Source organism: Cimex lectularius, unplaced genomic scaffold (assembly GCF_000648675.2).
Source record: "Cimex lectularius strain Harlan isolate CLEC.00 unplaced genomic scaffold, Clec_2.1 scaffold12, whole genome shotgun sequence".
In the NCBI taxonomy this organism is placed as follows: Eukaryota; Metazoa; Arthropoda; class Insecta; order Hemiptera; family Cimicidae; genus Cimex; species Cimex lectularius.
This window is the reverse complement of record NW_019392875.1, coordinates 1,029,617-1,047,870: the sequence shown is the minus strand read 5'-3', so window position 1 is coordinate 1,047,870 and position 18,254 is coordinate 1,029,617. Positions and strand designations below refer to the sequence as shown.

The 18,254-nt window shown below is 34.4% G+C and overlaps 1 protein-coding gene across 7 annotated transcripts in view; it reads right to left on the bottom strand.

The window, feature by feature from the left end:
- LOC106665834 (dual specificity tyrosine-phosphorylation-regulated kinase 4-like) overlaps positions 1-18,254 on the bottom strand; it is a 348,487-nt gene that overhangs the window by 262,392 nt on the left and 67,841 nt on the right. The window contains exon 1 of one of the 7 annotated variants that reach the window (XM_014392609.2): positions 9,964-10,118. The exons of the other annotated variants lie outside the window; for them this stretch is intronic. The gene's annotated coding sequence lies outside the window, so the exon portion shown is untranslated. Of the gene's footprint in view, positions 1-9,963; positions 10,119-18,254 lie in introns of those variants that run through there. 7 annotated transcript variants of the gene reach the window in all.

Genomic DNA, 18,254 nt, shown 5'->3' with positions numbered 1-18,254 from the left:
TAGTGTAAGAGCAGCCCAGCGAAGATAGGCAGACCAAAATGATCGGTGGACGTCATATTTCATAAACAAATTCGCCCAATAGGTATCAGCTCTGGGTTCAAAATGTTATTTGAGATTAATATGAAAAGCCTGCTAAGTGAGAGTGTATGACAGTGAAAGTGATTAACGCTAATATATGAAAAGGATTTCGTAATTCCTCGTTTTTTCTGTTTTATGTATATTTTTGTGTTCATTTTGTTTCGTTTTGTCTTACGCTCTAAGATGTTATCAAAGAGAGAAAATAATATGAAAAATCCGCGATGCTGAACCCATCCTTATGACAAATTCAGTTATTAGGTTTATGACAGGCAAATTTACTCAAACGAACTCTCTTTTGTTGATCAGTGTCTTTAGTAAATTATAGTGTATTATCACTGGGAGTCAATCTTTCCCAAAAAAAGACGGCACCAACATCCAATTTCACCTGACAAACTGCGGATGCAAAAGAGTTTCTCCTTATCAGAAAATTAAGGCTAAACATCGCGTCGCGTAGTTTTGGGGAAGATTAAGGATGATTTGCAAAAGGGGGAAAATTCGTACGGGAAAAAATGGTGCACGAGGTGATGTGACTTTTAACCTCCAATAACGGAGAAAGTTATTTTTCCATATCGGGTCCGAAGAGGAGTCTGTAATGAAGGAGGATTCCCTCCTATCCGTTTCGTGACCTCCATTAAAACTTTTCCAATGGCTATGAATTTGCTTTACATCGTGGAAAGTTTAACAAAAGGAGATGCCGTGAGTGTATGGTAGAAAGTGGGGGAAAGGGAGAGAAAGAGAGAACGCTCGATTTCTTTAGAAGCACTTGCAGGGAAAGATCGTTTCCTTCAATTCATTGCGAATGGGAGAGTGGTTAAGTTCCCCCTATTCGCCGTTTTCTTATTTATTATATAAAATTCGCAAAAACCAAAAATGTAAGCATTATATTTCCTTGAAAATGTAAGACTCAAATAATTATCTGAAGTGTAGCGGTATTAGTTTTAAAAATATAATACAATTTTCATATTGTTTACATAATCTAAAATAAGTAACAATATAATTTATCTTAATTAATTAACATATTACGAGTTTGCAGTTAAGAAATTTTCCTTTGATCTTATCAGAAGTGCTCGAGACAGAACTGGATCAAGAGTTTTTACGGAAAAACATAACAACGAAATACCCTCTTTAAAGTAATGTAATAAATTGATGAGATTATAAATAAACCAGAACATGCTATTGCAAAGAACAGGAAGGAACAATTATATAACGAGTGGCAACAACTCATCTCCCACATTTATTATATTTTATAAAGTTTATATTTATATCATCTTGTATGATATTTAACAATTTAAAAAAGAATAAGAGAAATAAATAGATGAGAGAGAGAGAAAAAACTATTGTACAAACACGTAAAATACAATAAACTAATGATGCTTTCTTCGGAGGTGTAGTAAACCTAACCTAACTACGGCACAATAATGATTCACTTTTAGTACAAAAAGAATTTTCTTAAAATTGATTTTTATTTATAGTAAGGGAAGAAAGAACTGGGTGATACGGTCACTATAAACGATGAACTAGAACTACATATCAGTTGTCGTAACCACAGTTTCGCATAAAAATATCATTGACGTTGGGTATTACACAGGTTTATTATTAGTATAAAATATTAATTTTTTCTACATAAAAAGTTCTACAAAAAATGCAATAAAAATAAATCCATTACAGTTCGTGTTCCGATTGACCAATTAATATTTATGAAAGGTATTGGTTGAGATAAAAAAAATGAAAAATGGCTAAAACGTGGAAAATTCGAGAGGTGTAGTTGAGGTGGGAAGTTAGTGTCCGAGCGGATCTAAGTCACGATAGCTCAAGTGGTAGAGCAGCGGCATATTTAGCCGAAGATCGTGGGTTCGAATCCCGCTCGTTACGATGACTTTTTCATCTCGACCAATACCTCTCATAAATATTAATTAATAAAAATAAAATTTCAATTGTTTATATATTTCTGTCAGTTTTTCTACTTATCTCCTATGTTATTTAGCGTAATGTTTAAGGAAAACCGCAAAAATTGCAAGAAAATATGAACAGGCCATAGAAAAAGGTATCTCTGAACTAAAATCAGATTCATAAATCACTGAAGTCGCAGTCCTGAGGATGTATAAAATATAGCTGTAAGGGATAGGGATGAGTGTAGGGATAATTGAGGCCATCCTCCTCGACCTGAGTAGATCAATTGTGCTCCTCTATTTTTATAACTCAATTAATTTTTAACTTAAATTTTATAACGCCAGCTTTAGGTTGGTAGCCAACCTCCACACCCTTACAATGAAAATAAAGATTTTAAAAAAAATCTTGCCCAGATAATTTTTAAAAACTTTGGCCAATATGTATATATTTTTGTTTTGTTTTTGTAGTTTGATCGCTTTCAACATCTGCCTGCCTTCTAGTTTCATGAAAGTATATAATGGATCGTGCAAGTAAAGTAAGCACAGAGACTGAAGATAGCAACGAGCAGAAAAGCATCAGATAGGCCAAATGATCTAGAATAAGTCAAATTTATTGGGACCAATCAATCTACCAAATATCTCGCACCTCAAGAGAAAATCTCACAATAGCTTAGTTGAAGTTTAGTTTTATTATTTAAAATGTTTATATTTGTAGGAATAAGTGTTGTGAACGGTATATGACCTTTCGAGTGTACAGAGTCGGGGAAAAATTGCAAGTAACAAGACGTAGGCAGCTGTAAAGAATTCCAATCCAGCAATTTGCCGAACAGATAATTGTTACATGAAATAATGAGACAGGAAACGATATTAAATATGACATTGATGCGATTTACGTAGGTGGGTAATCCGTTGGAGTACTTATGAGTCGAGGAGCCAAGAACGAAACGGAACAACACGCCCGTTCCGTTGAAAGGTGGGTGAAGGCGTGGGTCGGAAGGCAGTAGCCTCCAAAAATCCTCGCCTGAACAAACCAACCGCCCTTCCTTGAGGTCCCAACCATTCATCCGACTAATAAACAGTTATTATGTTTAAAGGACGATTTATTTAGAGCAAATGTCATTTGTTTGCTTCTGGGCAAAGGTTATTATGATTGATTTCATTTGGCACCCTTCAGAGTGGGCGTACTTGTATTTAACCATAATAATTAACGATTTGACATATAACATTGAGTTACGTAGGTGTCAATGCGGCAATTGAATGATGTACAGTATATTTCAACATTAAATTTTTCGTTTTGTTTCCTTGGGTAATCTACAGTAACTAACTTGATTGTCCGAAGCCGAGCTACTTAAAAATACGGACGAGACAGAAAATGTTGAATGCAAAAAAACAAGTACTTATATAAGTACATATAAGTAACATTTCTTATCTAAAGATATTGGCGATAGTAGACTGCGAGCTTTAAGTTCTATTGTCGAATTAGCCCCCATTTATATTCATACACCAGAAAGTGCACTACCTTTAGATAGTGGGTGACTTTCGAGTGTTAATCTTCGCTTATTTACTACTGTTAGGTGTTCCAAATGGCAATAACTTTTCCAGGCTAACGCTTAGCAGTACATAAGATGACACATGAGTCCCGATATCTTCGGTGGTCAGATTATTTGGTCATGATTTATCTCGTTTTTCATTAACATGCTCATATTCTTTAATTTCTGCCTGCTGAGAAGTAGATATTTGTTTTCCTGGTTGAGATGTTGAAAATACGGTTTCGATTGTTTTTTTACCAGGTGAATTCATTTCAGCTGTTATCGTGCTTTGATGTGTGCCAATTTTTGGTTCTGAACCAAAGAGTACGAGAGCTAATCCAGTTTTTGATAATTGTCAACATTGTTTATTACATTTAACCCACTTATATCCTGGCACCCACAACACACCAACCTGATTGCGTTTTCCCAAGAGTTAGAGATATTTTATATGTATCCAGAAACGTTTAACCTTTGTATAAGCTCAGTGTATTTGTATATGTATGGATGGATGTAATATTTTATGAATTGATGGGAGACACTTTCTATTATTTTAACATTATTATTTTAACATCTACCGAAATAGAAGAATTTCATGATAATGGCATAATTTTTATGAATAACCTATTAAAGTATAAAAACTGGCAATCTTATATTTTCGATATTACATTACAATATTTTGGTCTTTAACTGGAATACAGCTCATCGTTGTAAACATAAATTACAATTTAACACTGAACAACATCATAACACCCAACGAACCCAATTAGGGTTTAGACCAAACTCATTAACAACTGCAAATAGGCTTTAATAGCGTTCAAGGGTAAACTAACCACCCAAAAAATATAAATTGACAGTTATCGGCGGTTATTTATCAGAATTTACAAAATTGAGGGAAATCAGTGCACATATTATCAATTTTTTAATATTTTCTCATCTGTATAAAAATAGAATTGGTGCAAATGAGAAAATATGAAAATTCTATTACTACATCTGTAGCGTTCCTTAAGATTACTTTCGTTTTCTATTCCCAAGTCTATAATATTAAACTTTAAATCACAGGATCTGAATAGAAAATAATGATTATTCGTAATCAATTAGCTGTAGTTTTGGCAATTAGATTATTTAAAATCATTATCAAGAACATTTAAGAAAGTGGACTTAAAAGTAAAAGTAAAAACTGGGTCAGACGTTTTAAGCCTGGATATGTTTTTAGACTAGTTACACAATTTTTTTCGCGCTATTTATTTTGTTTTACCGGAGTCTGCAAATGGGTTGAGTTAGGTTAGGAAAGGGTTATGTAGTGTTAAGTTAAGTAAGGGTTAAGTGAGGGACGGGCTAGAGTTGGGGCCGGCTTGAGTTAAGTTAGGACAAGTTAGGGTTAGGATTAGAGTTAAGGTTACTGGTTGAAAAAAGGATGGTGCGACCCCACTGGCAAGATACTAATTTCAGACATCACACACTGGATAAAAGCAATCTAAAAATTGCCACGAGAAATCAAAAATAATGCGAAAGGGGTTACATGAAACAGGAATACACTAAATTTTAATTTTTGATGATCATTGCCGACGATTAAATGCAAGTAAAAAAAAATTAAGGGGGGCAATCAACATAATATGCGTACATTCTGAAAAAAAAAAAATCGTCGCATTTACTAACAGATGAACTGACTCACCAATATACAAGTACAGAGAAGGGAAAAATAAGACAATAATTTATCTTATAATTAATTAACGTTTTTAGTTGAGATAAAAAAGTCAGTGTCACGAGCGAGATTCGAACCCACGATCTTCGGCTAGATACGCCGCGGCTCTACCGATATTCTCTTTTTTATCTCAAGTAAAAACCTTAATTAATTGAAAGATATTAATTGGTCAAGCGGACCATAAAAACTAGTGAATTTAATAAGTTTAAATATTTCATTTGTCGCCGAGAAAATTCAAAAAGGAGGGAAAATTCAAAACGAATTTATGTTGTAATTTATGTTGGAGAGTGGTTTGAATTGGCCAGGAGCTATGTGTTGTGATTTTCTAAGGGGTTCGAAGTATTAAATTGGTCGAGATTCTTGACGTGTTCAGACCTAGCAGACCAGAGTAGATATCAACAGTTGATCAACGGACAAATCACCCAATGGCAATTTCAGGCTCGAACCTGTTGTTTGTTTAAACGCAGAAGGAAAAAACGTTTCATCTAAAAACTGCCAATTTTAATTCGACTTGACTCTTACAAGAAGTCCGCCCTACGCCAGAGGGCAAACGTGTATCAAATTTCAAATTTTAATTCGTTCGACCTAGATTGTTGGCACTCTGGCGAGTTGAGGCGACCCGGTTAGGGGTCGTGTTTCGAGATAGCTGTCGGAAAATTGTAAATGCACAATGCCGCGCCGCCCCCTGTTCACGGCTACCAATCTTCGTCACGACAAAGGAGCGTTCCGAGAAACCGAACATTAACCGAACAGAACGCTTGGCAAAACGGTTTTCACTCTGGGGCTTGAATTATGAGAAATTCCTCGGTCATTAATGCCAAGGGTGGGTAGGTTTGTTAAGTTTGCCACTACATTAAAGAGATTTCCTGGTCTTTCAAAGTATTATGCACAGTATGAATAAATATAACGTTTCTCTCTCTATCTCTCGAAACAAGCTCTTGACATTAAAATCACATTTGTCTGGGTTTGAATGTTTCAAACGATCTCCCTTTCGTATTCACCCACGTATGTTATATATTACAGGAATAAAACAAATAATTAGGTTATTAACCTTCAAAAGTAAAAAATATGAATATTAATATGAAGTATATGAAAACGAATACTTGTATCTTGGTTTTCAACATCAAAGGTGATTTTTTTTTCTAATGTAGGGGTAAAAAATAACAAACATGAAGTTAATGGATATATAATTCGCCTTTATAGTTATGCAAGGTGCTTTTAAATATATTACTTTTAAATATTAATAATATTAAAAAAATACACTTGCAAAGAAGATATTTTCGAAAAAATTTTCAAGGGTTTATTGAATTGCAAAAAAAAAAAATCAATTTTGGTTATTGCTACCACAGCCTACTACTGTGGACGCCTGGTCACAAATTTTCGCCCAACATGTACATTCCTTTTTAGCAAAGATAGTTCCTACTCACAGAAAGTATAGATAATTAATTAATATAATATTATGGATAATTTCGAAAAAAAATCTTTTCAAATCAAACGACAAATTAATTAAATCTTTCATTTTTGGAAACGCTATGAAGGCGATATTTTATGCAGATGGTCGGGGAGTCCGTTTGCCATGCATTGGTGAATTATCAGAAAAAGTTAGTAAAACTTTTAAAAAAGAAGGTTTTAGAATAGCTTTTGGAAGTACTGGTTCACTTAAAAACTTGGCAAAAAGCGGGATTTACCAACTTAATTGTAATGATTGTAATATTAATTATATAAGCAAAGCGGTAGAGAAATAAAAACAAAAAACAGAACACTTGCCTAAATCCAACAAATTTTCAGAATTTAAGGGCCATCTAAAGGAAATGAAACATAATTTCAATTTAAACTTAAATACAACTGTGTTACATTGTTCCAAAAAAGGGAGAGAACTAGATTGGTTTGAAAATTTTGAAATTAAAAAGTGTAAAATTGAAAAAAGAAAAAAAATTACTGTGAATATCTTTTTTAAAAAGGATTGAACACCGCACTCACTCCACCATTCATCACTTCTATAACATTCACATTGCCTGCGCCTTTTTTGAGAATTAGAAAAATGGTGATAACTTTGAAACGACTGAAGCAATCTAACGGAAACGTTTCAGGCGATTAGAAATTTACAAACTACACTCAATGGACCTAATTTTGCCTACGTAAATTAACTGTAACTAGAGATATAAAATAACGTGCTGAGGTGCTTTTGTCCATGTAATCCTTGTATTTGCCACTTATCATAACACAAATTATAAACAATGAGTTTTGAACCTGAAAGTAGAATAATCTACCTTTCGTAAGGTTATTATAATGTTAAATATGGACACCGGACATTAGCGGAAAAAAATTCCGGCCCAAAATCGTATATTTTTTTAATGAGATGAAAATTTATCACTGAAAGTGTTAACGAGTTCTTCATACGAATCTAATTTCTATTGTTATTTTTTTGTAATAAGTATTTAAAAATACTTTAATGGCAAAGCCTTTTGGTGTTTGTAACTTTATATTTATTTAATAAGATTCTTCTTATAATTTTCTGATCCCAGGAAAAACGACAAATCGAATTACATGTGTACAATAGGTGGTGGGACTTTCACAAGATTTTATTCATTCGCAGGACCGAAACAACCCTTTCATAATTTAAAATTTTACAAACGAAAAAACCACAACGGCTACGCTAAAATGATCTTAAACGGTCCGAGTAAGGTTTATCATCCGGCAAAATTAAAAAAAAAAAAAAATACTAACTACGATAATATTGGTCGTAAAAATTAAAAACGTTTAAGCAAACTCACAAAATTTGAGTAATCAAAAATTGATACTTCAAATGAAAAATAATCTAATTTGATCCATAGAAAAAATGTTCGCCTCCTGTTAAGATCGCATTCAAAATTTAATCAAATGTAATTTGAACGTCATTTGTGTGTATTACGCCCGCCAGCCACATGACCTCGCCCCTTTCTGATTGCTTTTTATTCCGATCTAGTTCTCTTACTGTGGGGTCAAAAATTCAAGTCTAAGAAATCAGTAAAAGGTTGTATCAAGTTTGTTAACTCCTGAAAATGTTCCGTAGAACCAGAAAAAAATTATTGTGGAAAGGTTTACAAACAAATACAAACAAAACCTATGTTTCAAACAATAATCGCATGTTGTCTTATTTTATCCGTGTCTTACACAAAAATTATAAAACAAACGCAAAGACTATTGTTTTTTGTTTTTGTTTTTTTACTTCCTGGATAATCAATGTGTAGATCTTTAATTAAATTTAAGACGAAAGGGTTTATTTCGATAGAAAAGTTATCTATTCACGAACCAGGCAAAACTCTCCAACACGTTTTCGAAATAATACATTACAACAAATATATTATTTGGGAAAACGACCTAGTGTACGTAACCAAGACGTCTTAAATAATGGGAGTGAAAGGCTTTTGATGCTTATCGCAGAAAAGCTAACGGTGCTCGGATGATATGTAGGGCTCTAAAAAGACGCATCAGATACGACGTCCAAATGACTTCGAGAATATCGGATTTGTGCTATTCTTCCTTTAGTTCACTGTTGAAAATTCGTTGTTAAAATTATCTCCATTGGATGAACGTTCTACTTTCGCAAATATTACATTAGGGCTTGTTTAAATTTAACAACGGCATTGGTATGGTGTCGAAGGTTGAAATTCTAGTTAACGACATAGCCCGGAACTTGAAAATACTACTAATTAATCACTAAACATCAAACAAGTTTGAGAGCCGGTGCCTGTCCAGTAATCACAAGTTTCGAGGGTTAAACTTCTAAAATTAGAAGACCTTTCGGTCTTGTTGATGGCTTTTACTGGGTGCCATATGAGAGCTGAACGAGGCTGGGAACCGTTGGAAATAACTCGGAAACTAGTCGAGCACTGCGGTTGACGGGGTATAAAAATAAAAAAAAAGGCCCCTATCCATTATTTTCCCCGTGTGTGTTCCTTTCAAGAGGGAACGTGAAAGCTAAAAGAAAACCTGCAATAAACGTAATCAATTTGGTCGCACGTAGCCGTTCGAACGTTCGTGCTTCACACTGTTTTGTGATCGTCTAACTGTAAAATTTGATTCCGTCGGATATTTATATGCCACTAAAAATCAATCATCATTAGCAATAATAATTAGAACTACAAATTAAACTGTCAGGGACAAAACACAACGAATAACCACAAAATTTAAATAATATTGAAAAATTACTACATAAAATGTATAAAATACTTGTTGAAAGTATGAAGTACATACAGACGTGAACATTTCAATGGAAGAAAACTCATTAACACACTTTTTTTACCATAGTGTATTTTAAAAATGAAATAAACAATCGGGAACCAAGCAAATGACTCTTCTACGCTAGGTCTCACTGCCCAACAGGTTGAGAGAACATTGCGCATTAACCTCCTGGGAGGATTATCGGGATTAGTGCGATGTACTAAGCTTAGATCTAACGGATTGGTGCAATGAAAGCAATTTTAGAATATGATGTACCGGGATTTTATTACATCTTTCATAAAAGGAATCTTAAGGTCATTATGGATTGTATACTGGATACATAGGAGGAACTATTTTTCGAAGGCTTTTGGATTGGCAGACCTGATTTCGATGATAGTTGGAATGTTTGGATAAACCCCAAAATTCGATGCGTTCGACCAAATGGGTTTTATTATCGTTTTATATATGAGTTCTTCCTTGTAAAGCGTCTGTTTTGATCGTTCTAGATAAAAGTCGTGAGAATGTTTTGTGCCATCTAGACAAGTCCTGCTTGTTTACTTACACTTGTATGTGGATTTGTCAGTCTTTTGTCGAAGAAGGTAGCGGACGTGGTACAGGAAGGGCGAAACGATGTAGGTGTTGTGGAAGCATGTTCCAAGTCGTAGAGTAAAGGTTGTTTGTTGCGTTTTATCAGTATATATTTGCATTCGCTACTTTTTCAGCCAAGGTTCTGGGTTGATAAGATAAGCCTGTAGGATGGATGGGTCTTTATTAGAGACAGGATAGCTGCATGATCTGCAAAAATGTAAATAAACGTGTCAGTAAAGTACGTAGTTCAGCAGTGTTGAATTCAGGATGGGACCAAGGAAAGTACCATGATGGACTCCAACCTTCACAGGGTAATAGTCAAAGATAGATATTCCTTGGCTGAAAGCAGGATCAATCAGGTATAATTCGAGGATGAGGAATAAGTGTAGTGTTCTAAAATTTTCTACAGTAAACCCGGATAACAGACTTAGCTTGAACATCAAGGAAAGCGGCCGAGCATTATTGTTTAAGCTCAAACAATAATGTTTGACAACAACAAGGTGACATTGCTTACTTGTGGAGTAGTGTTTATGGAAGCAAAAAATGGGAAAGATTCTTTTCAGAAAAAGCATCTCGAGAATTTTTGAAATATGAAGTTAATCGATAGGATTAGGGTAGGTTGCAGTTAGTGAGGCGAGTAGTTCTTAATACAACATTATAAAAGTTTGTTAGGAGGAGGATTGCTCTTTTATGGAGTAAACACGCAAATAAATTTCATTTTATAACATCATGTACGAACTTGCATGCCTCGTTAGAAGTTTGCAACAATTTCATGCAACAATATTGTAAAAGTTCGTTGGATTTCATTAAAAAATAATCTTCGAATGTTTTTCTAAGGATAAATACAAATACTATATATATAATCCGTAGGAAATAACAAGCAAATGTAACAAGCGATAAGCTTTGTTCCATTATAATTATGGAAAATCAAACTGAGTTAGATATTCAAACAGATTTCAAAACTTTGGAAATCATATTAACAATAGAAGGGTTAGTTTTTTTCTATAATCTATCATCGAAAAGAAAACCACTTTCTATTTTTAGTTAAAAATTTATTATTATCTAATATTGTAGAACGTACCTAGTTGACACATCGTTCGATCTATTGAAGCTAAATCAATTTTGATAAAAACGTATTTTCTACATGCAAATTTTTATGTACGGACAATTTCTTTTTCAGTTGAAAGTCTTGTTAGAAGTTACCAGAACATGTTTTGTTTATAGACATAGTTTACAAAAAAATACCGGATCGTTTTCTATTGCTTTCACCCCTAATTCAGATATGATTGGTATTTTATGAGGGTACCAATCACATCCCATTATAAGGAAATCATTCATCGATCGGAAAAGATCTAATAGATGCGTGTAGGGGTCGTAAGCGTGGGGAGATAAAGCTTTGTCGATTTCTGTTCATTTCGATTGAGACAGACGTGAACGATGGGAGGAGGAAGCTTCACCCTGTTTATTTCCGATGGTTTAGGTAAAGACGTTCGCCCTGATGTCTTCACGAACTGTACTAAACCGTATAAACTTTAGAGTTAGCTCGTTTGCGAAGGAATTGAATAAGGTCAAAATGTAAAACTTTTTTTTATCTCGAATCGATCTCGGCGTTCGTGAAACCTCATTCGTCCCATTGGCTTTAATATGAAATAATAACTTGAAATAACCTCAATTCATAAATTATATGGCCAAATTTAAATTTTATAATTGTAAACTGAAGTGTATGAGGCACACTTAAAGGAACCCCACACTTCTCTGGAAATGGTCAAATCCAACCACTGGGCCATGAAGGGTGAGTTTATTTATTTGTCTACCTACTAAAACCAGATGTTCCATAAAACAAGACCGGGGAAAAGAAACATAATGTGCAAAAGGAGATTCATCGACGGAATAGAACACAGTGCCTTCGCAAACTTTTTAATCGCACACGATGCACATCCCTACTTCGAATTTAATCAATAGTTTGAAGTTTACCGAAGTTTGAACATCCAGCAATCAACTCAACAAGTTTTTTTTCTGTTTGAGAAAAGCAAACTTAATTTGGCTACTTACATATAAAACATTGACTAGACCAAGGTTTATTTAAACATGATACTTCGCACTGTGTCAAAAACCGTTAACTTATTATTAATTCATATACGTTTTGCGGTCATAATTGACCATAAGAATTATTTCAATTAATAATTCTTTTTATCTAAGATCCTGGTTGAGATGAAAAAAGTTAGTGTCACGATGGGAAACCCAAGACCTTCGGCCCTATACGCCGCTGCTCTAACCACTTAAGCTATCGTGACAAGTCGATCACGTGCAATGTCAAATGGATTCTGTACGATAAAAGGTGGCGTACAGGTCAGTGATTGGACAAGGATGAAGCGGCAAAACAATTTCCGAAACTGCGAATCTGCAACCAACACAGGTTAGGGTGACTGGTGGTGTTGTTTACTATAATTTCCGGAATTCCTGATTGCAGAGAAATATTGCCAAAAATTAACAAAATGCACGGGAAACTGCAACGTCTTTGTCCATCAATGGTAAACCGTAAGGGACCGATTCTTCTTCACAATGTCGCAATGCCAAGTCTTCGGAAACTTAGTGACTTAGGATATGAGGACCGTATCGCACCTTCCATATTCACTCGGCCTCTCGTCTACAAACTTCTACTGTTTTAGACATTGTGATCACTTCTTGAAGGATAAAATTTTTAAAGAACGTGGTGCCGAAAACGGTTTCCAAGATTTTACTGGGAGTCGAAATAAAGATTTTTATGTCAGCGGAATAAAAGCGCTTATTATACAATGATTGTTGGCAATGATGTATAGATTGTGATGGAAAATTTTTCAAAAATTTTCTTTATCTTATACAATTAAAAATAGTTTTATCTGACTTATCAAAACCTGCATTACTTTCGTACCAGTCTAACACATACTTAATGTCCAGTCATTAAAGTTCTACCTCCATTAAAGTCAAATCTCTGAGGGAAAACCGGAAAAATGTGTGCGCATTGGGCAGGAACAATTATTCGTAAACCCTATGTTATTGTAATATTTTAAACTTTTTAAAGATTTTTCTATATATAATGTTTTTCTAATTATAATTCCAAAAATTAACTATTGTTTTTAATAAAATCTTATATGTACACATATTTATGTATTTGCTTTAACATTTTTTTTCCTCGGCAAATAAATTTTATACGAGTCCATAAAATTATGTTAAATGTATCTTCGACTAATTCTTCTAATTAGTAATTGAAATTTTCTTCTTCTTCACGGCTTAATTTAATAAAGGTTGAACAGTAAGCGTTGGTGGAGTGGGGATCGGTTTATAGAGAATGCGTGCCATATAGGGTATGGCTCAGCAAAACCCGGTCCCACGTATTGTCAGCATCTCATACTAGTGAACGGGTTAGGGTTAGAAAGAGATAAAGAGACAGAGAAAGATTTTTGCAAAAACTCAGGGTTATTGCACCTTCTTGAATACGGCCAGGTTCACGCCAGTGAATGATCAAAAGCGTAACCGGCGGACTCGAAAAGCTTCCCTCTTATCAGATTTTATAATGAAAACAAATTTTCCAATTTGCAAGGATGTGAAAATGATGACATTGGTGCTTATCTTTCACTTTCGCGTTTCTTTAAACTCGAGCGATAACCCATACAATAGTATAACTTTGATTTCTCATTCCATCCTGATAATTTAATTATTAATCTTAATAATGGAATGACTATTAATAACATACATTTCATTATTACTACTGTTGGGACCTAAGCGAGGGTGTTAAGCAAACAGTAGTAAGTTTAGCGTAAATTATTTTTATCACGACCCACCATATTCCATAGACTGGGCCTACCAAAAAAACTTTCTTAAAAAGGTGTAGAGATTAGTGACCGTTAATCGATATCTGAATAATTTTCTTAAAAAGTATCGAACGGAGTGCACCCCGAAATCGATACTAAAAAAAAATAAATACTAATTTTATGAAAGTGTGAGGTTTTCTCCGTCACAATAGAGTGAGTCAAGATAAAAAATAAATTTTAATAACAACCTAACGAATAGAATAAAAATAAACATACTATCAAGATAAAATAATTCAGTTTTTATGAGTGCTAATTAAAATACTAAAAAGTAAATAAGATGTTGAAATGAATTTTCAGTAAGGAAATCTGAGAAACAGTCAATGTAACTATCAATTAATTAATCTTTATGTAAGGTGTTGGTTGAGATAAAAAAGTCAGTGTCACGAGCGGGATAAATACGCCGCTGCTATCGTGACTTCGATCCACTCGGACACTAACTTCCATCTCAACCCACCTTTCGAATTTTCCCTCCTTTTTACTATTTTTCAAATGTCGTGTAATATATTTGATTCTCGGCGACAAATGAAATGGCCACGGAGAGCTATACTAAAGATATACTTCATTTTAAATATTAAATCCATTAGATTTTCTGGGCCGATTGATCAAATAACTTATTTCGATTAATTAATCTTTATGTTAGGTACTGGTTGAGATAAAAAATCGGATCGGAGTCACGATCGCTCAAGTGGTAGAGCAGCAGCGTTTTAGCCGAACGTCGTGGTTCGAATCCCTCTCGTACCGCTGACTTTTATCTCAACCAATACCTTACATAAAGACCACACCACTCAATACTTTGACAAAAAAAATACGCAATATAAGAAATTAGCTGTTCATTCACCAGAAATACTAGCTCTAGTTATACACATATGTATATATATTTTGTGCGTGTGAGCTTCTCTCTCTTTCTCTTTCTCTCACTTTTTCACTCTCTCTCTCTCTCTCTCTCTCTCTCTCTCTCTCTCTCTCTCTCTCTTTCGCTCTCATTCTCGCTTCTGGGCTTCATTGCGTTATCTCACTTTCTCTTCTATCTCACGAACTCTCGTTTCACGTTATCAACGTTATCTCTCTTTTCTTTTCTTACCCCCTCTCTCTCACTCGCTCTCTCTATCTCTATCTCTCTCTCTCTCTCACTCTCCCTCCACTCGCCACTCGCTCACTTGTTAAATATATTTTTGAAATACATTTTATTATTTAAAATATTCATTTATTCGCTAATAGGTACATATTTACCCTGTATTGATTAAAAAAAAGTACCTCACAATTGAAACTTTTTTCTCCAGAACGTGTTACTCCGGTTTGTCAATTAGCGTGGAAAGAGTGGAAACCCGTATGTCTTTAAAATTTACTTTCATATGCAATACTTCAGACCTAGAAATACTTGATGCATCGATTTCTATTTCAATATTTTCACTTAATTTACGATTTCCAATATTTTCCTATTTCAGACGATTCGAGTATTACACTAATTTATTTATCAATTTATTGGATTATTTCTCGGTCACCTTGTTTCATATTCAGATATGGACTATAATAAATTGTACCGTACGCAAAAAAAAACGGAACTTTTGATATTTTATTATTTATATTGACATAAGATCGTTCCATCGTTAAGACTTGCCTTTCTACACACTCATCTTTTCTCTTCGTGCTGGCTATACTATAATTTTTTATTTCACGGATATAATTAGAAATGTCATGGATAGTTTATTTTTTTGATGGCTTTCTTGGCGTCAACCAAAAGAATTGTGGGACAATATATTCAAAATATTAGATTTTCAAAACATCTGTTCTACTGAGCAAGTGAAACTGCCTTCGGTTACCAATTTTAAAACCTTTAGATAAGATGACAATATATTTTAAAAATATCAAAAACTGTTTTATCTTTAATCAATAAGTTTTAAGAACCTTGCTGGCACAAATAGAGTTGCGTTTTTTCAACAAAATAAAAATAGAAATTGCGACTCAATTTGATATTTAGTTTTCTTTTCACCAAATGCACTTGGTTTTAAAAAAGAAAAATATTATCTCATTAAGTGTTAAAACGGTAAATCGTAAATGGCCGACGAGAATGAACCGGTTTACTGGTGAGGTCGTAAAATTTTGCTATATTTAAGTCAACTATTTTATTATTTTCACGATTCCACTTTTTTACAAAGCCGTAGGTCCACCTGCTGGCTCTTTACTCTGACATGAAATACCTTCTGTTTATGGCAAACGTAAACATTTCGAATATACACGCGAATGGCCGGAAATTTATATCCTGTAATATCGGGAGGAAGGAGTCTGTCACCCATTGAACGTATTTTGTTAACTTATTATTTGTCTGGGTTCAGCCATAATTCAATTGTTGGAATTTATATTGTTAGTAATCAAAATCTGACTTTGGCATAGTATATTAACGACACCAGAGAGAAAATGTACGTATGTGCCGCCTGTGGTTTTAAAGGTTTTGCTTTCCGTCCTCTTGCACTTTAATTTACGCCCGTTCCTCGCCCTGAGGGCATTCCATATTTTTACCTCTTCATCCTATGGGTGCAATAAATGTTGTCGGTACCTTTTTCAGCCACATAAATAAAATATTTGACGATGGGCGTAAAACGAAAAACATTAAAAAGCATGGTATCCCTGGTTTTAAAAAAAGATTCTGATGTTATTTCCACGTCTTGGTTTCGAATCGGCGACTTTTTTGGCAGGGATCAATTGAACGTGTGGCTCTCTCATTTCATACAAATTAGCATTTGGATCCTAGTTATATCAATTTTTGTACAAAAAAAGAATAGAAATGCCCACGATAAGACTTCATCGTCTGTGTTTTGGTCCTTCTGGGCTTTTACCGAATTTTACAAAACAAAAATTGAACCAACACAAAATTAAACTTCAAGTAAATAAGCCCAAGAAACGAAAACGATTTTGCTTTATGAAACCCACCACCATAATATATAAAAAAATTCAATACACAATTAATCAAGGATTTCAATCAAAAGGCCTAAGAAAAATTGTTAACCCTCCTTATTATGTATCAAACGTCACCCTACACCGAGACCTTATTATTCGCCTGTGTTCCAGAAGTAGCGAAAAGCAATTACAAAAAATGGCATCAATCCCTTTTCTCCCATCCTAATGCCTTGGTCCGTCATCTCAGTTCCACTACCATCCCAGATAATCCTGCTCGTCGACTGAAACTCCGATGGCCACGTGTCGCCCAAAGTGACGAAGAAAATTGAAAAGTGGTCGTAAAAAAAGTGAAAAGTACGTTGTAATTGTTTTACAAGTGTAAAAATCAATTTTTAAAAAAATTCATTCAACCATGCCACATTGCCTACAGGGTAGTAGGTCAGGTTTCAGTTTTGTAACCGAACGTTTATAAAACCCCGTAGGTGTCCATACAGCGGATACGCGAACCACACCATGATCCACTGGAAACATCTTTTCCACCCCCCTAACGTCCATTTTAGGTATATTTGGCCGACCGACGACCACCACCGATCCCATGCTCCCTGAGTCCAAAAATGGACCAAGTGCCTGAATCTTAATTCGAGCGTCCAGCGAATGCACAACTGCTGTCACTAAGAGTACCGTACACCTTTCTGAAGCATGACGTACCGAACACAAAGTTGAAATGAAGAAGGGGACGATGATGTGAATCACATTCATCACATTTAATTGGATTCGAACAACGAGATGATTTATGATCTGTAGAGAAACACCGTAGTAAACCTTTCCTTTCACTATCCAAAAACGACTTGTGTGGGGCGAAAATTTTGTTTTGGGAAGTTGGTTCGATACGACTACGGCCTTTATCCCTAGTCAGAAGTAATCTTAATTTTGTGCTGCAGAAAATCGACCAAATCTTTCCAAGTTTGAATCCGCCTGTTTACATGCACCTCCTTAAACGCCCGTCTAGATAGTGGGTCTGAGATGTACAAACCACGATTAAGAAAAACTTAATCCGCAACCTCTCCAATTTTCGATTATTTTATAGACGGAATGGGGGGGGGGGCGCAAAACTGATCCAAAGCAGGACCAAGCTTTCTCGAGATTTTCTAAATAATTATCTACCAAATACCTATCATCACTATAACGAGCACTCAACGCTTTCCATATCAATGTGAAATTAGCTCCTGTAGGTTTTAACCCTTTGCAAACATTTAAAGACGTATCATACAATTTAGAAACATAGATACTAAATCATAAGTGGCATTAATTATATAGATATTAAATTATATAAATTTGAATTTTTAATTTCTCAAATCCCTAGCAAGTACATTTACGGCAAATTAAACTTGGCTTAAAACATTATATCAAACATTATTGATTCGTTACTTAATAATATCTACTCAAAAATTAAATAAAATTATATCATTTCATTGGATTGTTGGATCTCTGTAAATCAGCAATAGTAAATACTTTTTTT